This window comes from Megalopta genalis, chromosome 1 (genome assembly GCF_051020955.1).
Source record: "Megalopta genalis isolate 19385.01 chromosome 1, iyMegGena1_principal, whole genome shotgun sequence".
In the NCBI taxonomy this organism is placed as follows: Eukaryota; Metazoa; Arthropoda; class Insecta; order Hymenoptera; family Halictidae; genus Megalopta; species Megalopta genalis.
In genome coordinates this window covers 36,472,557-36,498,491 of record NC_135013.1, presented here as the reverse complement: position 1 = coordinate 36,498,491, position 25,935 = coordinate 36,472,557, and the positions used below count along the sequence as shown (strand labels likewise).

General features: G+C 37.6%; 1 protein-coding gene and 1 long non-coding RNA gene across 5 annotated transcripts in view; one reads left to right on the top strand and one right to left on the bottom strand.

Moving 5' to 3' along the window:
* Window positions 1-25,935, bottom strand: part of SCAR (wiskott-Aldrich syndrome protein family member 3 SCAR) — a 68,011-nt gene that overhangs the window by 13,003 nt on the left and 29,073 nt on the right. The gene's annotated exons all lie outside the window — the stretch shown is intronic.
* LOC117227676 (uncharacterized) lies at window positions 15,745-19,015 on the top strand. The gene is made up of 2 exons (XR_004492124.2): window positions 15,745-15,936; window positions 15,996-19,015. It is a non-coding gene; the product is annotated as an uncharacterized LOC117227676 (long non-coding RNA).

Sequence of the window (25,935 nt, the reverse complement as noted above, 5' to 3'; positions counted from 1 at the left end):
TGATTTTACCATCGTGAGTTGCCACGTGCAGAGAATTTCAAATCAAGAAATTGCCATAGTTTCCATTGTACTCGAATATTAATATATTCGATATATATTGAATATTAATTTATATTATTTAATATTTAATTAATTTAAATTATTATAGTTTATATTCTTTATCGTAGATAAAATGCCGCGACGCGAGAGAAACGGAGCGATTCGCAACGATATTATATTAATTATATATAAATTATATATATATATATATATATATATATATATATATTATTATATTATTATATATACACATTACGATTGAAATATTCTGAAAGGAAACCAAAGCGAGTCTACCAACGCGTAATATCATAAAAAAAAATATTATACGCACAAACGCAAACCGCGTTTATTTATTCGAAGACTTCGAATAAAGGTACCGATAAAAGACGAACATTTTATTCGACGCTACGAATGCATGCGCATCGTATAAAAAGAATGTCGTTATTCGTCGGTTAAATTCTCGTCGCATAAAGATAATATTTTTTACTCGAACCTTCGAAGAACGAATAAAAACTTTCTCATCGTTTCTTCGTTATTCGAAGCCTTCACTTCGATGAACATTTTTCCGAACTCTGGCCGACGATCGGGGAGCTCCTCAAAAATTGTCGTGTTTGCGCAACATTGTTTAGGAAGGAGGAATTTGCATAAACATTCCGGGTCGGTTTACGACTGGATCGAGCAGCGGAGCAGAGCCGACGACGCGGAGGAAGCGGAATATCCGCGGCAACATGCGATCGTTCGTGTCCGCGGCGGCCAAGCACACAGAAGAGGATTTTTCTCGTCTTGTCCCGTCGATGGTGTACCTTTCAATCTGGGGAACGAATTCTAACGAGTGCAATGACTGCGGCCTCGCCTTGACTCCTTTCCTTTCCTTACGTGTTCCCTCGTTGCGATCCCATTGGCCCCGATTAACTTGCCCCGGTTCTTGCCTCTTATCGTTCGCCGCGGCTCTCTTCAGGGTCAATACGCGACGGATAATTAGCTGTTTAGAATCAGCGCAACCCCTGCGTGCGACGACGGGCCCGCACGCCGATCGCGGCCGTCTAACTTACATTTTATAGGAGACATTAGCTGGAACTCGGCGCGAGATTTTTCACGGAATCGGAACGCCGCGTTTTATCGGCCCATTGTCGCCAATAATTGTCATTATCATGATTGTTTTACGCTCGCTTCGTCGCTATCTGACTGCAGCTGTTTACACGGTCATTCAATTCGTGGCGACAATGTGGCAAAAGTATTGTGTGATCGTGATGAAATTACCTAACCGAAATTCAATTCGATACAGGTCAATGTAACTTTGAAGTCGCATACAGACTTACGAGGTTTTTAATTTAATTTAACTTTCGGCAAAAATATTGTGCAAAAATATTGTGCCATCGCGACAGAATTGACTAAGTGATATTCAGTACTTTGTAACTTAATGTAACTAGGATGTTGCAAACAGATTTATCAGATTTTTAATTTGATTTAACTTTCGGCAACAATGTGGCAGAAGTATTGTGCGGAGACGACAAAATTGACTAATTATAAGTGATATTTAACACTTAGTAGCGTAATATAATATTGAAGTCGCATACAGACTTATCGGGTTTTTAAAATCGAATTTAGCTTTTAGCAACAATGTAGCAAAAATATCTTGCTCTCTTACTTCTTCTTTTTACGTAATTAGGGACGTTGCGCATCGCAATCGTTAGCTTTTCAACGTTTAAAATTGTAAAAGTCTATGCCACATATTCACTGATACATCTCAAGAAAGGGAAATTGCATAAAATCTTACTTATTCAAGTAATTATCACGGTTAGCTCAAAATCAAGCGAACTGTCAAATTCACAAGTACATCAAATAAATAGTATACAATACTACTCGCTGAAAAATTCGATACGTATGTGTTGAAAACATGTGTATATACATATATTAATGTTATTTATGTCTAGACCGCTAATTTTATGCGTTTATTGTAAAAAAATTAGTAGATGGAATTTAAGACGTCAGAAAAATTCGAAACACTTAACATTGTTTACCAATTATTTTCAACTGACTAAATTGATTAAAGAAAGAAAGGAACTTATATTTCGCTTCTGTTTACTGCAAGTGATAAAGAAAATTGTTATTTTGCATAAAGACCCGCAGTCTGTTTATATCGTCTCTCTTAAATATTGTTTCGATTTCATTTGCAAATCATCTGAATATTTTCCTCGATCGTCCCGTTGAGAGTTCTTCGTTCCGACCGAACCTCTTTGGAGCACACATGAAAGCCGCTGCGAATCGATAAACTGACAAAGGAGAGGCCTGCTAGAACCATTTGAAATATCTGACAGGGTCAATGATACGACCATGACCAGACATCGTCGACGCCGTCGCTGTCGTCGACGTCGTCGTCGCCAGCGAGATGGGGGACGCGACGTCGCCGCTGCTGGCGAATGTACCGCTACTATGCCACCGGTTTCTAATTAGCAATTAGTAAACACACAAGTCGGCCGACTTATTCTCCTTTAGCGGATGTTGCACCTGCGACGAGCGGCGCGCGCGATACCACCGCAGCTTAGGTCTAATCTCTTTCTTTTTATTAACCTTGATCCGGATTTACTGAATTATATCCAGCTCCGGATTAGAGACTGATAACACCGAAGAAAACGACGGGATGTCGGACAGGAATTCGATTCGAAAGTTTATCCTACTTACGGATTTTATACCATGCTGCCAATATCCCTGAATCCTTGAAAAGATATAGAAATAGCATGATCGATTCGTCAATCTAAATGTTCCATTATTTTAACGACCTTTATAATGTATTTTACTGATTTTTGAATTTTATATTATTTCTACGATAATTACAATGTATTTTTACTGATTTTGAATTTTATATTATTTATAATGTATTTTATATTTTTATTATTTATTAATTTTATATTTTTATAATGTATTTTACTGGTTTTGAATTTTATATTATTTCTACGATAATTACAATGCATTTTTACTGATTTTGAATTTGACACTATTTTTCCGATAATTATGATGTATTTTTCTCATTTTGAATTTTATATTTTCTTTACTGAAGAAACTAAACTTATCGCTGGAAGAACAGAGTGACTACGTTTGAATGGTGAGAAGATGCATTAAGAAGGAATAAATTTTCATTAAAAGAAAAATGAAGATACATGTGTAGACAATTACGTGCAGACATTTACTCATTTTTAACTTTACGTTTCGTTTACTAAAGAGACTAAGTTTTAATAGAATTGGGAAATTTAATGCATTAGAAATGGCACAAAAATTGTTTTAATAAAATTTCTACCGAAAAACAATGAAGACGTATAGACAATTATGTGCGAACACGGGTCCATGTTACACAACAATTATCACAAGCAGCCTTTAAAGTTTCGATGGCGTCTAATGATGGCCCGGCCAACGTGCTCGCAGTAATATACAATGAACAAAGTACTTTTAATTAGTGGGGCCCCGGGTAAACTCAGCTTTATTCGTTCCCTCGTTAAACCGCCCCCGCTCTTTGTGTCACTTATGAACGTGTAACAGAGTAAAAGGCTCAGGTGGCACCTGTTAGGGTTGGCCCTCCTCTTTTCGCTTCCCGATCCCTCTGTTTCCAGGAGTCGTTGCTTGGATACGTCCGACAGAATATTGTGTCGCAGACATTTCCCTAATATCCCTCTTTTCTTCCTGTTATCCGATTCTCTCCCCTTTCAGATCCTATTCATTTCAAACCTTTATTACGTTCGCCGAAAAAAGGAACCCTGCCGCGATTGTGCCCCGCCATTACGATATTGCGGGACGTTTCGCGCGGACGTGGAATTTAATGAAATTGCATTCGCAAATATCGAAGCACGAGAAATTTTAGTAGAAGGTATTTTTTCAGGAGGACAAAAATTACATTTGATCGCGGATAGTTTGTAATCGAAAGAAAGATCTTGCGAGATTTATTGTGGAACTTGATACACTTATGGTACTTCAAATCCTTCGAAAAATATCATAGAAATGAACGGTTTATTGCATTCTAATTTCCTCGTATCACGCCGCAAACATGCGAATTTGCAAACTTTATGCACTTATGATACTGCAAATCCTTCGAAAAGTATCATAGAAATGAACGGTTTATTGCATTCTAATTTCCTCGTATCAGGCCGCAAACATGCAAATTTGCAAACTTGATGCACTTATGATACTGCAAATCCTTCGAAAAGTATCATAGAAATGAACGGTTTATTGCATTCTAATTTCCTCGTATCAGGCCGCAAACATGCAAATTTGCAAACTTGATGCACTTATGATACTGCAAATCCTTCGAAAAGTATCATAGAAATGAACGGTTTATTGCATTCTAATTTCCTCGTATCACGCCGCAAACATGCGAATTTGCAAACTTAATGCACTTATGATACTGCAAATCCTTCGAAAAATATCATAGAAATGAATGGTTTATTGCATTCTAATTTCCTCGTATCACGCCGCAAACATGCGAATTTGCAAACTTGATGCACTTATGATACTGCAAATCCTTCGAAAAGTATCATAGAAATGAACGGTTTATTGCATTCTAATTTCCTCGTATCACGCCGCAAGCATGCGAATTTGCAATCTTGATGCACTTATGGCACTACAAATCCTTCGAAAAATATCATAGAAATGAATGGTTCGTTTTGCCATAAGCACTCGCGAAGGAAATATAATCTATTGCATTCTAATTTTCTCGAATCAGGTCGCAAACACGCGAACGTGCTTAGAAGAACTTTGCAATCTAATCGCGAGACATTGCGTCACGTTGATAATTGCAGAAGTAGATTACGCGCGGTTATAGCATACAAGATTTTCCTTCGCGGCGCAGGTAGCGTGCTAATCAATTTTAACGAGCTCGCCAATTCGCTTAGACGCTAATGGAACTTTCAATGGAGTACACGAATTTATCAGTTTCTGTATATTAATTTACAAATTCGCATGAATACCTGCCGTCTAGCAGCCTGCACGATTACGCATGTAATTATAGTACGCGTAAACGTTAAAAACGGTAACTGAACTTCTAATGTAACAGTTGTTCACCGATCGGTACACCTTGCCACGGCCATTTTCCCCGTATATTGAAACGCGTTCGAGTATCGGTGATGTAACTTCAGGTGACACGAATAACACTGAGGTTTACGTGAATGGGACACCGGGAGTATCGTTACTTACGGTTTACGGGGCCTTTCGGCTCAAGTCCCGTCGACATGTGGGCTGACATTTACATTTTACAATCAGGTATTATGGCCCCGTCGAGTAGAAAGTCTTTGGCGATGATTTCTTGCGATTGTGGGCTCGATAGGTCTTCGGCTTGACACGATTGCCGGTATTGTGCACGGAACACTTCAGAAACGAGATGCTGTTGCGCAGCGAATCGTTTCTTTTTTTGGAAAAATTTCTTGTCCGCAAAGTCTACGCAAAATTTCTCTGCACCGTTGAAAATATATTTTTCATCGATTTTGGGTGTGGCCGGAGTGTCGAAATATTTTTTACGGGAGACTTCGTACGAAGATCACGAATCGGTTCAATTCTGCACAAAACCGCGACTCGGCGTCGTACCATTTAATTGGACGGTGTAATTCAAATAAACCTGGCATATTTTATCTGTATTGATTGACGAGCTTCTTCCCAGAGTTAGAGGATCATTCGAAATATTTCTCAGAATGAAATTTTATTCGAAGAATCTGTTCGAAATATTTCTCGTGTAAACGTTTATTCGGAGAATATTCATACGAAATATTTCTCAGAATGAAATCTTATTCGAAGAATTCATTCGAAATATTTCTCGAGTGAAATTTTATGCGGAGAATTTATTTGAAATATTTCCCGAATCAAATTTTATTTGAAAAATTCATTCGAAATATTTCTCGAGTAAAATTTTATTCGGAGAATTTATTTTAAATATTTCTCGAATCAAATTTTATTTGAAAAATTCATTCGAAATATTTCTCGAGTAAAATTTTATTCGGAGAATTTATTTTAAATATTTCTCGAATAAAATTTTATTTGAAAAATTCATTCGAAATATTTCTCGAGTAAAATTTTATTCGAACAATATTGCTTGAAATATTTTTGGAATCAAATTTTACTCGAACAATTTTGTTTGAAATATTTTTGGAAGCAAACTTTATTCGCAGAATTCACTTGAGATATTTCACGAATAAAATTTGATTCGAAGAATTTATTTGAAATATTTCCCGAATCAAATTTTATTTAAAAAATTCATTCGAAATATTTCTCGAGTAAAATTTTATTCGAACAATATTGCTTGAAATATTTTTGGAATCAAATTTCATTCGCAGAATTCATTCGAGATATTTCACGAATAAAATCTGATTCAGAGAATTTATTTGAAACATTTTTCGGATCAAATTGTAATTGTTGTCGTGGAAAAGTGAAAATAATACGATTTAAATAAAGACGGTAATGGTACTATAAAAGTAAACCCACGCGGCTCGTTTACTATCATAGAAAAGATACTTTACAGATACTAAATCTGCCATGACCAACAATCGTATTCGAGATAGTGATCCGTGTGTCATCGTGTGTTTGCGAAATTGTTGGCCAATATTCAGAAAATTTTACGACACGTAGAGTCTCGATAGAGGCAAATATACACAGAAGTACGTACTTTCTCGCTGTCGGACAATGAGAGTTTCATTGTGCAGTGGCCCTGTTAGCGTCAACTTTGACTACGACTTTGAGCGAGACTAATCGCTTTCACTTTTCGCAACGCACTATCTCCGCTCGAATCAAAACATATAGGAACCGTTACGTTGAATGTCACATCAATCACGGCGCGACGGTTAAGTGTTTCAATCGTATGGGCTTCGAAAGCTCTCGCAAACAATACGGGTAGACGCGGATAGGCCGCGGACCGAACATTATAATCATATCGCAGGGAACCAGTTTCTATCCCGCCATATTTGTTTTCGATCAGATTAATCTCGCGATCGGGATCGCGAGTCGATTTGCCTCCGCACCCACGCCGCACGCTTCTTTTCTGCCCGAAGCGAATGACTCACGCGTTTTCCTGATCTCCGTCTGGAAAAATCGTGTTCGACGGCTGCGCGAAAGAAAATGCTGTCGGGACAAGAGAATCTTCGGTCGCAGTACACGTCAATTTAATAAATTGATGAATATTATGCAGGAGCGATTTAACTTCTTCGACTTAATCTTTCTTGTAATCTACATGATGTGTAAAAGCATTAATTAATTAATTAACGTCGAACCAGTTAATTGAATTTACAAGCCGATTAGTTTTACATTTACAAACCAGTTAATTAAATTTATGAATCAAGTAAATAAATTTACAAATCGATCAATTAAACATACAAATCGTTTATAATTGCATTTATAAAACTAATAATTAAATTTACAAACCATTTAATTAAATTTACAAACACTTCAACTGAGTTTACAAACAGTTCAAGTAAGTTTACGAACAGTTCAATTAAATTTACAAACAGTTTTTCATTAAATCTACAAACCGTTTAATTATATTTGCGATACATTTAATTAAATTTACAAATCACTTAAATTTATTAACTAAATTTACGAACCAAGACGATCTCAACATATTTTTGACATGAGGGACTTTCCAGCGTGTGAAATAAATGTTTCTCCTCTCGTGATATTTCAAAAGCGTGCCATAAAAACGCGAATTTGCGTAAACGTCCGCAGTCTAATAATTATACAGTATCTTTCCCACATTGATAGCGGAAATTCTTTCCGGCGCTATTCAAGCTACTAAAGTTTTATGATCTATAAAACATCGTCTTTCTAATGGAAATGTTGCAGAGCCTGTGAAAAATGTATGATCTGGAAACCATTGAAGATAGAATTGAATCCAAAGACAATTTTGCTGAGACAATTATCAAACGAGAAGGGAGAAAAAAATTTATTGAAAATACGAGTGCTTTCGAACATCGCGATCATGTGAACCTGAATCAAACTGGCTACTGTTTTTAACCGTTTGCAGACTGCGACCGTTCCAGTGGCGACTCTGAGGCGCCATTAAAAATTGCTATACCACATAGGAAAATCATTTTGACAGTATCAAATTTGTTTATATTTAAAAAACTGTTAAAATAGCAAGTATCGTAGATGTAAATATTAGTTTATTAGTCAATAGTAGTTTCAATATTATCCAGGGTGTCCTAAAATTATGGTACTTCCGGGAAATGAGGGGTTCCTGAGATCATTTGAAGTAACTTTTTCCTAAAATAGGAGTCATTTTTACTCGAAATCCAAGTTTTTCTGATCTATAGCGTTTCGCATTTTACATGATATATCGACTAATATTTCCATTTTATATAACCTGGTGCACATTTTATATGTACGCAATTGAATTTGGTGACTCGTTTAACAGTCTTTTAAGCATAAACAAATTCGATGATGTTATAATTATTTTCAAACGTAGCAATTTTTCATGGCGTTTTGGAGTCGTCATTCGAGTGCAACGAGTTAATAATCAGTACGAGATAATAATTATTGCAGCCGCGGAACAAACGTGAATCATAGATTTCTGCGTTCACTCGCCAGATTAGATGAAAACGTTGAAAAGGAACCGGTGTACGCGAAGGGCAACGATTCCAGCGGAACATACTGGCAGATTATGCGAGTATTATATGAGTCACCGTGCACCCGGTCCCCCTCCTAGACCTTACTTTACGCATCGTAGTATCTGCTTTTTCTGCCCGCTCCCACGCGTTCGGTGCCAAGTAGGGATTTACTGATTCAACGGCAACCGGCGAACGGAAGGGACCCCGTGTTCGGGTTAATGAAAAATACACCGTTGCCGTGACGTTTTCACCGAAGTACGGAGAACGTTCTCATCGATCTAAGCGACCAGAATACCGTCGCGGGAAATACGGTATTTAACCATTTGCACTCGAATGGCGACTCTGAGGCGCCACTAAAAATTGGTATACTATTTTTCAAAATCATTCTGAGAGCATCAGACTCGTTTATATATTTAAAAAGCTATTAAAATTGCATTGTACTTGCTGCAATAGGCTCAATTTCATATGCATAAATCGCAATAAATTATATAAAATAGAAATACTGTAGATCAGAAATCATGTTTTGGATTTCGAGTTCAAACAGCTTCGACTGCAAAGGGTTAAGAACTCCGCGGGATACAGTAATGTCTCTCTAATTGACGCTCAAATTGTCCACAGAAGTAGACAATTTGGGAAGAGGAGATACGATTATTCGAGCCTTGCGACTCCTTTGTATAGTTACCGATTTTCAACAATTATTAAAATGAGCCGCAAGGCTCGCATAATCGTATCTCCTCTTCCCAAATTGTTCGTTTTTGTGCACAATCTGAGCGTCAGTTAGGGAGACATTACTGTAATTGCGATTAGCCAGCCACGTTCTACTGTGGAGTATGCTCGATACTCGCGGCCGAGACTTCGGCAAATTTTCGGGCGTGAATTTGATTGTTCGTGCGACCTGAGATATTTTGCAAGGGCATAAAAGTCGATCTTGTAGTGCGATTATTCTCTTTGAATTGTTATATGCGATACCGAAGTTGAAACGAATTCTTATTTCATATTTTCTCTGTCTCTCGAATCTATCGACGAAGCTTTCTACTCGAAGTTCTCGTCGATTCTCTGACGCACAAGAACATTAACCGCTTACGAAAATAATGATACGCTATAAATGCAATTGACTGTTGCGAAGACAATTAAATGTAATTAATTGTTGTGAAGATAATTGAATGTAATTAATTGTTACGAAGGTAATTAACTGTTACAAATGAAACACTAATTGTTGTAAAGATAATTAACTGTTACAAAGTGTAATAAACCGTTATAAGATAACGGTTAGATAGATAACGATAGATTAACTGATAAGATAATTAAATGTTATAAATGGAGTAAGCTGGTATAATAATAACTAAATGTTATAAATGTAATTGACTGTTGTGAAAATTACATTTTAAGATAGAAGAATTAAAAAACGAAGCATTTGTTTGAATTTATTTCATTTTGAACAGATGTTATCTTAATATGAAGGGTACAACTAATAACAAAAGAGAGTAAGTGTACGATACATTTGCTTCATTATCCAAGAATTCTGAAGCTTCTGACAAGAAGTACGACGACTAGACTGCGGATCTTTGTGCGAACTAACAATTTTCTATATCCATTGCAAGATCTAGGAGACAAGTATAATCTCAGTGTTTTCTTTAATTAATTCCGTATGATCCGCATTAGTGCACGGACATTCGAATCCTTTTTCACTGTCTTCAATTTTACCCAGACATTTTCGACCTAAATGCATAAAATCCGCGGACCAGCGACTACTTATGACCGTCTCACGAATAAAGAACAGTCGGCGCAGTTCCGCGAATTCGGATAATAAAAGATACCAAGATTAACGGCTTATCTCGCGCGGTGATGGGATCGCGGTGAACTAAATTAGAAACTTCTTCCAGCGCGCAGTAAAAGGATCTGTTCATTCAATGTCTGGTGAATGGGAGTTCGACCCAATTCTCGAGATCGCGTTGCGCAAGATAAGCAACATTTAAAGGTCACTATTACAAGCTCATCCGAGCTGCTACTACGCTCTTTGCTTATTGCCGTTCGCGTCAATTAGAATACCAGATTAAGGAGAGTGCACTTTCTTGTCGCAGCATTTGCCAATCTTCAGGATCTCGCGTTAATTAGAGTATTGTTCACAATAATACTGACGATAATACTGGCAAGTGATTAACGTGCAAACACTTGCGATTGGGTGCCGTATTGTAAATCCGTATATTTTGATTATTTAAATACGATGGACTCAATTTCGCATAAATTCATTCCTTGCACTATGATTTCTTTCACAATTGTCGTCGATTAACACTACTTTATACTTAATCATTTTCCTGATAGGAGACAATTTTTTTTGTTTGCTTTTTTTCAAATTTATTTTCATTCTTGGACTTTGATATAAAAAGAAAGAAGTTCCGTTTCGATTTAGAAGAAAATTAATTTCTTGTATTTTTTCTTATATAAGAATAAATAATCTAATTCGTTCCCGTAAATATTCTTTATAAGAATAAATAATCCAATTTATTCTCGTAAATATTCTTTGTGATAATAAATAATCTAATTTATTCTTGTAAATATTCTTCGTAAGAATAAATAATCTAATCTATTCTTGTAAATATTCTTCGTAAGAATAAATAATCGAATAAAATATGTAAAATATGTAAAATAGAATAAAAAATCTAATTTATTCTGGTAAATAATCTAATTTATTCTCATAAATATTCGTATATTTATATTATCTTCTTTTTCAACATAAGCGTCATCTATATTTAATAATTTATATATGAAATCACAAGTCTCTTAATCAAATGATCAAGCATACAATTAAATTAAATTTTGTCAACATGCACCGAGAAGTTTCTCCGGGAGACCATGCTGTCACCGATACGCTAATTATTTCGCAGATGTAGCGATCAGACGTCGTTACGTCAGAGAAATGAAAGAATCCGTTTAATTAAGTTCGAATATGGAATTCGACGTTGCATAAAATTGCATAAGCTTTCGCGAAACCTTGGTTAGCCGTATCGGGGATACGAGAGAGAAGCGTAACGGGAACGCGTCGGCCGCCAAGTTCGGAAATCTGCTGTAATAATTCGCGGCACACGAAAATGTTGCCGGACTGGTTCCAGTTATTATACCATTCGTTTCATTCGCAACGAGATGAGTGCGGCGAACGATCCCGCGGAGGCGTTCCAATGCGGGATCCAATTTTCACCGGCACTTAAAATCGCAACGGTATTGACACGGTTCGCCGAAACGCGTTTTTCTGCGTTGCCGCGAACAGATTGCGAATAATCTCTTCATCGAACTGTCCCGCTCTCACGCTCGCGTCACCGTGTCATCTACGTTATCAGAGATATTAACCGGCTTGATAAGCGGTTCTCCTCGACATTTGAAGAGGTTGGGAAATTCTTCGTGTTCGAGCAATGATTCCATTGATTTCAGTGCTCGATTTTCACCGACAACAGAGGATATCATTGATCTTAATCATCGGTTTGTTCAAATTTGAATTTTCATGGATGATTCTAGCTTCTGCAAGATTTTTACGAATGCAAAAATTTTTATATGAATTTAGAAGATGATATTTATATCGAAATGACTAAAAGAGATAGAAACGACAACATAACGAAAGAAATAATCCTCAAAATAATATGCAACGAAATGATTTTGCTTTAAGAAATCTTTGTATCGATTTCTTTTTTTTGCTTGACTATTATCATATCTTATCTTATCTTATCGTACAAAAAAGTAATTATAAAGTGCTTATAAAGTACTTATCGTTATCTGATAATTATTAAACTATCAACTTCGCTTCTAACGCTTGCTAACTTCCAGTGAAACGTGTACTGTGAGTTTATGATAGGCGGACAGTGTTTGTTGAGCTGAGTATAAGATGGATTTCTCATATGCACGGTCGCATGGTCGCATGACCATATGGGCAGCATGTGCAAGTTCGGTTTTCATAGGCACACGTGCGGGCCAGAATGGGTCGAGTCGAACGTGGACACGATTAAACGACGACACCGAGTATCATTGCCACTTGCTAATGCGTGTTAAGTAAATTGAAATAACGTCTGCGGTTACTGCTCACTGTTCTTCCAGATAGATGCTCGCCAGAAACACTTCATTAAGATTATTCGTTTCTTTCAAATCCAAACAGAATTTGATTGTTCAAAATCTACGAGTGAAAGTAAATGAAAATGCATAAGATGTTGTCTCGTTGAGATTGTAAACATACATTTATGAAGAATTAACGAATTTGTTTCCTCCGGCATGTGTTACGATAGAAATCGCCAAAAGTCTGTACAGATATACATAGTTTTGTTATTTTTACCAAATAAAATGAATCGATTGCTTTTAGTGCTCCGTGAACCTACTGTTATGGACGCAGAAATGCTGATCAACGTATGTGTTGTTGCATTTATAATTTTATTTTATTCATATTGGTAATAACTAGACCGCGCATTTGACGAATTTCTGACAAAATTGGATGGCGACAATTTAAAACAGTAGAAAGATTAAAATAATATATATAATCATCATATATATATATATATATATATATATATCATAAAATATACATATAAATAAAAATATATAAATATATATTATAAAATATATATAATAAATATCATAAAATAATATATATAATAATCAATGTATTGTTTGTCATCGATTAAATTGACTGAATGGACATGATATAACGGACTTGCTATTTAGTTTCTATTTCTTGCAACTAATGCAGACAATTCTTAATTTCCATCAAAAACCACAGTCTAGTAATAACAAATTTACTTGATATAATTTGAACGATAATGTAAACCTCAATAATTGAATCATTATGTACAGCATTTGCTGGCCAGGCCCGGGTTAAAATTACACGAAATTAGATGTCGACGAAATAATAGTCGATGAAGTAACACCTTAACACTTTGACTGCTGCGTCATCCATATGTGGGTTACGGAATTATTAAAAAATTCATTTTCACGCTAATCCATTCTAGTTTCTCAATTTTATTAAGATTAGCAAGAGGTAAGAATGCTAAAAAAAAGTAACTGATGTCATATAACTTTATTTTGCAATTATAATTCAATTGTATTTAATACTTTAATTTTGTGAAACTCTTGAGGTTTCTCGCGCGGCCGTCAAAGTGTTAATAATATACTAAGTATGTATCTCGTCATTTCGTCCAATGAACTCAAAAAGCCGTTCTCATCCTTCCCAACGGAAACTAAACGTAAGCGATCGAGCAACACCGGTACCTCGCGCCGTACACTGGAAACGTCTGCCGTGCAAACAGCCCGAGCACAGCAGATCGGAAAACCGCGATTCATTTCCAGACAAGCTAATAGATAGTCGCTACTCGTCCGAATGATCGACGGAGCACGACGACACACCGGCGGTGCAGCCGACGGCTAATTACCGCAAACAATCACCTGTTACAAAAGCGTCCCGTTCGATCCTGAGGTCTGGGTTTCGCAAGGTGCTTCGCCTCGGTTCGCCGTAGTGGTGTATCGCAGCAGATCGACAAATGGCCGCGTTGCGACTCAATTGTCCGAGGAGCGAGGCAAAACGCGACGGAGAAGGCCTCAGGAATGTCACCACGGTGGAAACGTGGAATTCCAGGCGTGTGTGCGTGGAACGCTTGAACGTTCACCGTTCACGGTCCCACGTCGTAGATTCGATTCGAGGCACGCGTGCTGTTCGGCTGATATTGCAAAATCGCCGCACGTCGGCCATTAGCATAAGCTCTTTGTTAACCGCGACGCCGGTTCGCCGGACGCCTCTTTCGACCGTCCCGTCGCACGGTAGGCTGGAAACCCGTTTATCGTGTCCGAAATTGTTTTAGCGTTGTTACAAGCTTTAAGGTCATGGTGCAGTAGGTCGTCCAGTTCGTCCCGGCACGGGCTAGGACGTTACAAAGTCAGAAGTGTATATTCACCCTTTGCACTCGAACTCGGTGACGCAAACATTGTTATATCAGGTTCAAAAACGATTTTTACATCATCGTACACATCTACATAAGTGAAGATAATTTTATTTCAATTAAGTACTTCGGGATCGTAAAATATAGATTTTAAATATGTTTTATTATAATATATATTACGTAATTTTATTATAATACATATTATTATATATAATCACGTACAGGGTGTTTCGTGTAACTGAGTACAGTGAAATATCTCGGAATAGGTCGAGGCTACGAAAAATATGTTTATACAACAGCTGTTCAGCATAAAAAGCTGTCTCACGTAGTATCAACAAATTTTTCATTTACATAATGGTGGAGGATATTTCAAGATCAACTTGATTGCTTTTAAACCAAGCCATACATTCTCTTATTCGTATTACGACTACGTATACTCCGTTAAACGGAACACCCTGTATATTATGACATATGCACCTATGTCACGTAACCATATATGTTATATAATATATAAATTAACACGTTGGCTGCCGCGCGAATTTTACGTGACTTGCCCAAGGCGCCAACATGAATTTTTCATTATGCGATGCATATTATGTTGAAACATTATTTACAGCAGATAAGTTTAGTTGTATAAACTTGTTTTATGCATTTTTCGTGGCGCATTGTAATAAATTACAATTATTATAATATTATATTATTTAAAAATTTATGCGTATCGATGTTTACCCTAATTATGTATTTTAACTATTCGTCGCGTCGCCGGTCACCGGTGGCCCCCACGGCGCTGTAGCCAAGTCGAGTGCCGGTCACCAGTGACCCCCACGGCAGCCAACGTGTTAAATATGTGAATTAGAATTTCATTCAATACAGAAACAAACTACTATATCAAATGCAGCATACGCGACACAGTTAAAAGAAATATTATTTGCAAATATTTGTATGCCTCTTAGTTGAAATATTTTTACCCAGGCCCGCATGAAAGATCCGTGGAAAAGAAATAAATCGAATTTTCGAAGAAAGAGTAGCTCGACCAAATTCACCCTATTCCCGATAAAAAAAGACTGCTTGTAATAAAATAAAAATCAAAGCCGATTCCAGAGCGTGTCCCAAGTATTCGTGCGCAGCACCGGCGATCCCCGATAATACGGCGGTTTGTGAAATAGGTCAGCCAGACGTTGCGTGGCTTCGAAGAGCGCCCAAATTGGATTGGACGAAATATTTTTCAGGTGGAGCTTTGTTCGGCGAGGCTCAAAGAAAAAGAAGTCCGCGGCCGGAGGGAGGCACGTGCGGCGGCCAGTAAAAATGTCTGTTCGCGGGTGAATCTGAGCGAGGGAACGAGGTGAACGCCGTTTCGCCGGAACCGCTGGGAAACACGGTGTGTCCCGGATTACCTGGCCAAGTAGCACGTGCACGTAAGTTGGCGCAGTACCACGACCTAAATTTCCCGTTCGTTAAATATTTCACGTTGCAGTCACGAGCGAGCGAGCGCCGTGGAGGCAATAACCGACGAGAGGAGGACACACAGAACACGTCGTCGTCGTCGTCGTCGTTTGCTGCTAACCTGGCGACGATTCCGCCTCGTTGCCCGATAACGATACCCGACCGGGCCTCCTCGGCTCGATAAAACACCGTTTCCGACATTCACAGAAGCCGCACTCGACCCTCGACCGGCATCCACACGCGGCGTTCCGTCGGCCTTATTTAGGAGATCCACCGCGGCGTTGATAATCGAGCACATTTCAGACGGACGCCTCGGATATCGTAATACGCTGCTGCTTCTCTCTTGTATCTGCAGAATTTAATCTCGAAACGTGATCGCCGTTGAATCTGTCAGCGCTTACGATGAGTTAGTATTGTGCGCTATGAAAGGTTTCAAGGCTCGATTCGGGCGAGATGTTGACGAGCGGAGAAAGACAGATTTGTTTGCGATTTGTTCCTCGGGAATAAAGACAACTGCTTCGATCTTGCCATTGAAGGCTGATCCTGCGAGCATTTTCAGTTTAAATGACAACTGCGATTGTTGGCGAGATAGAGAAATTTTTGTTGGTAATATTAGGCTACGAAAAAGGTTTCACATTGTTGGTCCAATTAAGAAGCATTCAAGGGAAGACGATGTTTCTGCAAGCATTCGATTATATTTTTAAAAATCTACCTGGTACTCTAACGGAATGTCTGAATATAAACAAAAATATTGTTCACGTTCTTACATTTTTTAAACCCGAGAGATTTATATAATAAAATATAAATATAATATAAAATATAAAAACCGAGCGGCGAAGATATCTGAAGAATTGAACAAAATTGTTACATCATTTCCAACTTCATCGAGCTAATTAAAAGAAGAAATAGATTTTTATTTAACCACTGTTTCTTAGAATTGACGTAGCATATTCTTATTATGCATAAATATCCGCAGTATACTGATGATCTAGCTGTTGATGCGATCTTGATAAATAAATAACATAAAGGATAAACAATTATTTTTTAAAGAAATCGTGGCACGAAGTTGTACAAGTTAAGCTGCTCATAATACAACAACGTCCTAATGTTGTTAGACGGTTTTACTTATAATTGTGCTGTCGGTAACAAAGTTCGAACGAAAATCGCCGGGAACTAGGTTCGCGTGACGAGTTGACGGATCGTGATCGGTTTCACTTAACTTCAAGATTTATGTTCGATACGATGTTACAAACTTAGCCAATACATACATACTATGATCAGTAGGTAGCAACGTTTTGACAGAACGATAGTGACTTAAAAGAAAGTTTGTTATGACATGCACCAGTTCTGTCTCCGTGTTCCCAATTCGGAGCCACGACAGCTCTATAAACGGTGCCGTTTATGCTTTGAAATCGCGCGATGTCTGCCGGTAGTCACGCGATGCTCGAGGAAGGTTTCTTTTTAGCCTCGCGGAAGACATGAATATGCGATCGAATAAGAGCTTCGCGAAATTCTCTTACGATAATTAGATATGCGACTTTTAGAAAAATGCACGATAACGGGGAAACAGAATATGTGTTATTAATTTTATTGCTTTCAATTTATTCTCACTTTTATTAGCTTGAATTTATTATTACTTTTATCAGCTTGAATTTATTATTCCTTTTACTACCTATTTGTAATTTATTATTACATTCATTACCTACTTTTAATTTATTAGTACATTTACTACCTACTTTTAATTTATTATTACATTTACTACCTACTCTTAATTTATTATTACTTTTACTACCTTCAATTTATTATTATTTTTACTATTATATTAATTTAATATTAAATTCGTTGTTTCATTCATTATTTGTCTCGCAAAGAACAGTCTCTTGCAAATATATCCACACATGAATTTATTAAAACGATGTCAACGTAATCAATGAATGTCACAACCGATTTTGAAAATTTGTCAATAATAATTCATTTCAATATTTTTTGTTCATTGATATCATTTCGTTTTATCGATAATAAATTTTGTTTATTTGTCGAATATTTTTTCGATGAAAATAAATGTAAGAATGAACGTGTTCAATTGCACTTTTTAAAATAACCGGCGATTTATTCATCGGTGACATAATCTCTTTACGATCACGCGTCGTCGTGTCGATGAACTACGCTCAGGTAGCTCATCCCTCTATATTTAGGTCACCGATAGAGGAAGGATATGAGTCGTTGAGGTTACTAACAACAGGTTGAATAAATTATACCGATGGGTACGCGTTAGCAAGAGCATCGGGCACATCTTCCCATCAAGTATTTATAGCGCGCGGCGTTCTGCTCGTGTTTCGTGCACACGCAGAAAAATGTCGCGAGAACAATGATTTAAAGAGGTTCCGCGCGAATGCATTTTCATTCGTGATGAGTAACTGTTGTCCAGTTCGTGTCTCTGCACAGTTATTATATTTTACGTAATATTATCGAGTTATGGGTACGATAATGAAGCACGTAATCAACAGCGAAACAGAATGCAAATGTCAGGCCAAGCTGCTAATTATAAGAATATTACAGAAGTTAAAAATAAAATAGAATATAAATATATAAATATTAATATAAATAAAATATAATTTATAGTATGATATTCGAGTATTGAAATAATCTAATTTCTACAATAAAGAATTATTTCATTAAGCAGTTCTGTTATTGACATAGTATTAAACTAACTAGTATAGGATCTATTATTCAAGAATAAAACTTAAGATTTACGATACAAAAATGTTTCTGACAAATTTTCGGATTACAACTTGCAAGAAAGTAATTATTTCTATTTCTCATTAATTGTTGTAATATTATTATGATTATACAAATTGCATTCATATTGCATTCGTATATTTCTGTTGCGATTAAGCTGTGCGAGAGAAATGATTATAAAACATATATTTAAACTACTTTAAGCGATACGACGTAGTAGAGTTATGTAAGAAGTTTAGGATAAAGACTCGATGTAACCGGAAGACTTTCAAAGTCGAAAGCTACGGAATAAAGAATTAAATAAATAATAAATATTGCATTGGTAAATCTACCAGATATATTTCTAGGTGCTGTTCCTTGTGATTTCGCGGTTCAAAACCCAACGCATCAACTTTATAAGGCAAAGTCCATTGTTCGTAACTGCGAGAAACCAGAAATAGATTAGCCGGTTTACGGAAATACAATTTCTGGAACAAACGTGTTGCTATGATTCAGAACTTTGTCGAACGTACGTGCCCGCGACAACAGCGTATCCAAACGCTTTTGCTTTCGAGGCGTTACAAGGATTCTGTTTTGAGAGTATACTGTTACAGAAGCGATCTCTTAATCTTTGTATTGCAAGTTCATTACCCGGAATTCCTCTGCGCACCGTAAGTGAAAGTCACTTCGCTAAAACATCTGTACCCGGGTTACTGCGCCAAGAAGACGTCCGAAGTGTACGGACACGCACGCCCTTGAGAACACCCGGCTCTCATTAGCGGTTAGTTACAATTGCCGAACGAAAAGTTCATTAAATTTCATGCCCGAGAACCTCCTGACCTCCTCGCTAAATCGAGGAAATCCTTCGATTCTGTGTGACCCTTTAGGTCAATTTTTTCACGATACAGAAATAAGAACAAATTCTACCCGAACAACATTTTCAATAAAATTTTATCCGAATAAATTCTTCGAATAACGATTTGAATAAATTCTTCGAATAAAGTTTCTTTTGAATAAATTCTTCGAATAAAGTTTCTTTTGAATAACGAATCGAATAAATTCTTCGAATAAAATTTTCTTTGTATTCGATTAAAATCATCAAATACAATTTTATTCGTATAATATTTCGAATACAATTTTATTCGAACAATATTTCGAATACAATTTTATTCGAACGATATTTCGAATACAATTTTATTCGAACGATATTTCGAATACAATTTTATTCGAACGATATTTCGAATACAATTTTATTCGAACGATATTTCGAATACGATTTTATTCGAACGATATTTCGAATACGATTTTATTCGAACGATATTTCGAATACGATTTTATTCGAACGATATTTCGAATACGATTTTATTCGAACGATATTTCGAATACGATTTTATTCGAATGATATTTCGAATGCAATTTTATTCGAACGATATTTCGAATGCAATTTTATTCGAACGATATTTCGAATACAATTTTATTCGAACGATATTTCGAATACAATTTTATTCGAATAATATTTCGAATATAATTTTATTCGAACGATATTTCGAATACAATTTTATTCGAATAATATTTCGAATATAATTTTATTCGAATGATATTTCGAATAAATTCTATGAAATAAAATCTAAATAAAATTGCATTCGTTATTCGAATAAGATATGTCGAACTCTGTCGAGCAGCAAACCAGAGTTTTGGGTCGACGGGCACAGTGACTCACGATCAGAAGGGAAACCCGCCTTCACGCCTGACCAACAACGACCACCCAGTTCTTGGTCCAATTTACCAGCCGGCTTGATCGATATTGCATGCGGGCCTACTATCGAACTGTTAAGAAATGCTTTTTTTGCTGTTCGAATCCCCCACTTCTTCGTGTCCCCTGCGACACACGCGCGTCGAATATCGATTGCGTTCGCAACTAATGGTTAACAGGAGAGTGCAGGTTGTTCCCCGATATTGGGGAAATGGTTCCAGTTTCTGCGTCCCAACATCGATTACTTGTATCGGCCGAAAAACAGGCGAAAACCTGCCCGTTGCTCCTGCGTCTCCAATTTTTACGGGATTATTAGACTGCGGTTTTTCACCGAAACTGATGCGCGCCGTACTTTGAACACGCGTAGAACTTTATTCAATGAAACTAACTGATACAAACGATAAGAAATGAACTACGTAATTAGAATACACAAGATAAAGGATGATTTAACGTCGTAGAGATAAGTGCGTGTATTGAAAACAGTTATTTATGTTGCGGTAAAGAAGATTATTAACTGAAGTAGTATTATCTTAAGAAATAGTATATAATTTCGTGTGTGTCGAAATTTCTTTTAATTCTTTGAAATTCTATTTCTTACACGATCCGCATTTATGAGAGAAAATAAACCTATGGAAGAAGAGATATATGCACAATAAAGAAAATATTTATTTCAATGAAGTATTTCAGGCTCGCGTTATAAAATATTATACGTTTCAAATGTTTATTATATCTTTATAAAATCAATCGAGCATTTCAACCGGTATCTCATTTAATACAGAAATAAATTACTGTTTCAAACGAAGCGTATGTAACACAGCCGTGAGAAACAGTATCCGCAAATGTTTGAATTTCTTCGTTGAAACGTTTTCACCCAGGCCTGTTACTCGGCATAATCTCTTTCTTTCATCGTCTAGAAGATTCCAACGGAATAGTCGCCGTTACAAAGAGAACGTCGCAGCGTGACAGGGGGACAATTAGGAAGTGAAACGAGGAATTGAGGAAGTTATTAAATTCCGCGACGGAACTCCGGATAATTCTGGGATTAACAATGTTCTTTTTCGCGGCAATTAAAAAACTCTCGATTACTCGAGCAGCGTCTCGGGCCGGTCGGTAGGGACAAGGTTCCACTCTAATTAGCCGGACAATAAACAGCAATTATTTTTAATCGCTGCGAGACTTCGTCTCGAAGGAGAGAAAAAAACGCCTGTAACCGTTCGCGAACGATTCCGTTCGTAATGCGGGGGCGTAAATCCGTGACACGCGTGGCCAACATGTCCGAGCGATGTTCTTCCACGCTCCACGATGAGAACGCGTGTTAGGATAGCCTGATGCCGAGCACCGGATCCTCTCAGCCCGAGTTATGGATACGGGAATGACGTCATCCGCTTCCCCTTTTTATTAGAAGAGGGGCAACGAAGTTCTGCTATCGAAAGAGCCGACGCATTACACCCCGATACACGTTTCTGCCAATTTAACGCACGCCCCGGGGTGAACAATGCCCGCGACAGACCTATTTCCTCTCAACAAAAACACGCCGTCCGCCGATCGATCGGCTGTTTCGCTGGCTTTTTAATGAAACGAGAAACATTGAGTTTCATCGGCGCACTGCTCGCGGCACTGGTATTCGAGGTATTCGCGAGTCGGCTAGGTCGATTTTCTCCCGGGATAGTTAAATCGATCAATTACTTGATTACTTATTAAATTCATTCGTTCGTAGAATTTATGCGAAATATTATTCGAACACAATTTTCTTCGCAGAACTTATTCAAATCGTTATTCGAAGAATTTGTTCGTATCGTTATCCGAAGATAATTTTGTCCGAAAAATTTATTCACATTGTCGTTCGAATAACAATTTTGTCGGAACATTTATCCGAAACGTTGCTCGAACATTTTCTTCGAAAGATGCCCAACTCCGTTGCTCGACAGAATGTTCGTGTGCCACGCACTAATGTCGATCTTATCTACGAACAAAAACACTGGTTTACCCTGTCGATTTGAAATTTGACGTATCACGACACCTCGTAAATTCGTGTTTAGTCCCTGTTTAAGCTTATCCGACATCTACACGTAATTTATCATGCGAACTACGAGTTTCTCTTGTTTCACGTACATATGTGTTAACATAAATAATTTTTTATAAAAAGAAATTTCCGAATTTTTATGTTATTTAGTAAACGCCCAGATTTATCAAGAATTCCAGGGACGAAGATGCGACGACAACGAGATCATTATTTGTGTACGAAGATCGTTCGGTATCAGCCTCGCCCGTATACGAAGCTCATTACGAGGAGCGTGTCGCTAGCAGGACACCGAGTGAGTTAATTAAGTATTCAAATGAGGATACGACTAACATTTTGTAACGACTACGGCGTGTAATACTACCTCGGTTTAACGACGGCCCGATCCGCGAAAAAATTATAACGCCCGATCCGTATCTGCAATTCAAATGAGGCCCCGCCGCTAAATGATTCTTAATTCGTTTTTAATTTCTCGCCTGTCACACGTGTTCAGCCGCGCAACAATGTTCGTCCGCGTTTTCGTTTATCGATGGCGCGTCGTTTTATTGGGCACATTATACGGAACGTCTCGTTGGAGAGCGATTTTACGGTGTGGACGATAATTAAGACTTACCGACCACAATTAGAAGCAACTTTATAGCAATTTAGAGGATTCTGTAGCTTTTACATTTACGACTCAGCGTTCCTTCGTTTTAAATATAGCGTCAGAGCCTCCAAACTGAAATGAACAAACCGCTAACCTATTACGAGCGCTGAAAGCAGCTGTTTTATATTCATTTATAAAAGCAACAATAAGATTTATAAAAAATTGTATAAAAGTTATTTTAAGTTACGTTTTATAATTTACGATTTACGAGCGCTGAAAGTAGCTGTTTTATATTCATTTATAAAAGCAACAGTAAAATTTATAAAAGTTATTTTAAGTTGAGTTAAGTTTCATAAAAGACGTCGAATCATTATTTAGAAATTTCAAAAATGAAATATTGTTTCTTCCGCATCATATTTGCTTCTTTGATTACTATAACTTTTATCTGAAACGTGTCTCGTACGTTCAAAAATAAGAATGATATTTCTGTCTGCATTTACCAGATGCTGCATATGGGTACAATATAATGCAAGTTTTAATACGATGCAATATCCATGTGTAAAGTGTGGACAGTATAAAGACTGCAGGAATAACAGTGGAAATATTCTAATTATCTTAACTGCCTTTTTATCAATTTCAATGTATCATACGCGTTTTAATGAAGACTGTTTCGTACTGTCTGCGAACTGTTTTCTGCTTCTCAGAACAATTTGCAATAACATAACAAGATTCCAAAGAAAAATTATTTTTCTGAAAATCAATTCAAGATTTTGTAATTATCTACTTTTTGCTAATTATTTAAGATCAACTTAAGTCACGAGTCTTGTCTTCGAAGTGGCCATATATTTAATTATCAAAAAAACATATTCCTCTCGTTACAGACAAATTCCAGAAACATTGGTTACAAAAATATGAAACATTTAAATTCGACATAGCACAGTTTTCCAACGTACAATCCGTCTCAAATTTCGCACACTCTTTCCACTCTATTTTCATCGGCTGACACAATACATCGTGTCCTGAAATCAATCGACGCGACGCGACGGTGCAAAAACAAGGTCCACCCTTATTACTTAAACGGGCGAGTTTCGAGCATGGTCCTGCAGAAGCATGGTTGTCCAGTGAATCGAATGTAGGCAGAGAATTGACCGTGGCAACCCGGACACTCAAGTGCTTAAGTGCCGGCGGCTCGGTACGTAGGGTCCGGGGCTAACTTGACCCTACGATCGCGCACCGTCCACCTTCACCGTATAATTCCCCGCTTAAGCGGATCTACCACATGCGTGGACGTTTCCGGTCGGTCTCGCGTAACATGTATCGAGCAGAGTGCACGCACGCGAGCCTCGAGCATTCTGCATTTTCTTTTGCAGGAGATCCACGGATAACACGCAGTGACAGAGACAGGGACAGGGACAGGGACAGAGACGACAGTGACAAAGACAAAGATGGAAACAGAGAGAAGACAAAGATAGAGGCAGAGACAGACACAGACTCAAAGATAGATAGATAGATAGATAGATAGATAGATAGATAGATAGATAGATAGATAGAGAGAGAGAGAGAGAGAGAGAGAGAGAGAGAGAGAGAGAGAGACGACTGAGACAAAGACAAATATGGAAACAGAGAGAAGACAAAGATAGAGGCAGAGACAGACACAGACTCAAAGATAGATAGATAGATAGATAGATAGAGAGAGAGAGAGAGAGAGAGAGAGAGAGATGACGGAGACAAACACAAAGATGGAAACAGAGAGAAGACAAAGATAGAGGCAGAGACAGACACAGACTCAAAGATAGATAGATAGATAGAGAGAGAGAGAGAGAGAGAGAGAGAGAGACGACGGAGATAGCGACGGAGGCAAAGGGAGACAGAGACAGGAACGACAGAGAGAGACACAAACGACGGATACAGAAACTGTGAGAAACAGAGACAACAAAGACAGAAACAGTGACAGACAGTGTCGGCAAAGACAGAAACAGAGAGAGACATAGACGATATAGACAGAGATAGAATCAGAGATAAAGACAAAATCGAAGACAGAGACAGAATTAAAATCAGAGACAAAGACAGAATTAGAGGCAGAGATAGAATCAGAATCAGAGACGACAGAGACAGAGACAGAGACAGAGACAGCGAGAGACATAGACGACATAGACGACATAGACGACATAGACAGAGATAGAATCAGAGATAAAGACAAAATCGAAGACAGAGACAGAATCAGAATCAGAGACGACAGAGACAAAGATAAAGATGGAAACAAAGACAAAGATAAAGATGGAGACAAAAATAGAAACAGAGACAGAGATAGAGACAGAACAGAGAGAGATATAGACGACATAGACAGAGTCAGGGACAGCGACAGAATCAGAGACAAAGACAAAATCGAAGACAGAGACAGAATTAAAATCAGAGACAAAGACAGAATTAGAGGCAGAGATAGAATCAGAATCAGAGACGACAGAGACAAAGACAGAGACAGAGACAGAGACAGAGACAGAAACAGAGACAGAGACAGCGAGAGACATAGACGACATAGACAGAGATAGAATCAGAGATAAAGACAAAATCGAAGACAGAGACAGAATCAGAATCAGAGACGACAGAGACAAAGATAAAGATGGTAACAGAGACAAAAATAAAGATGGAGACAGAGACAAAGACAAAGATGGAGACAAAAATAGAAACAGAGACAGAGATAGAGACAGAACAGAGAGAGATATAGACGACATAGACAGAGTCAGGGACAGCGACAGAATCAGAGACAAAGACAAAATCGAAGACAGAGACAGAATTAAAATCAGAGACAGAATCAGAGGCAGAGATAGAATCAGAATCGGAGACGACAGAGTCAGAGGCAGAGACGACAGAATCAGAGACAGAGACGACCGAGA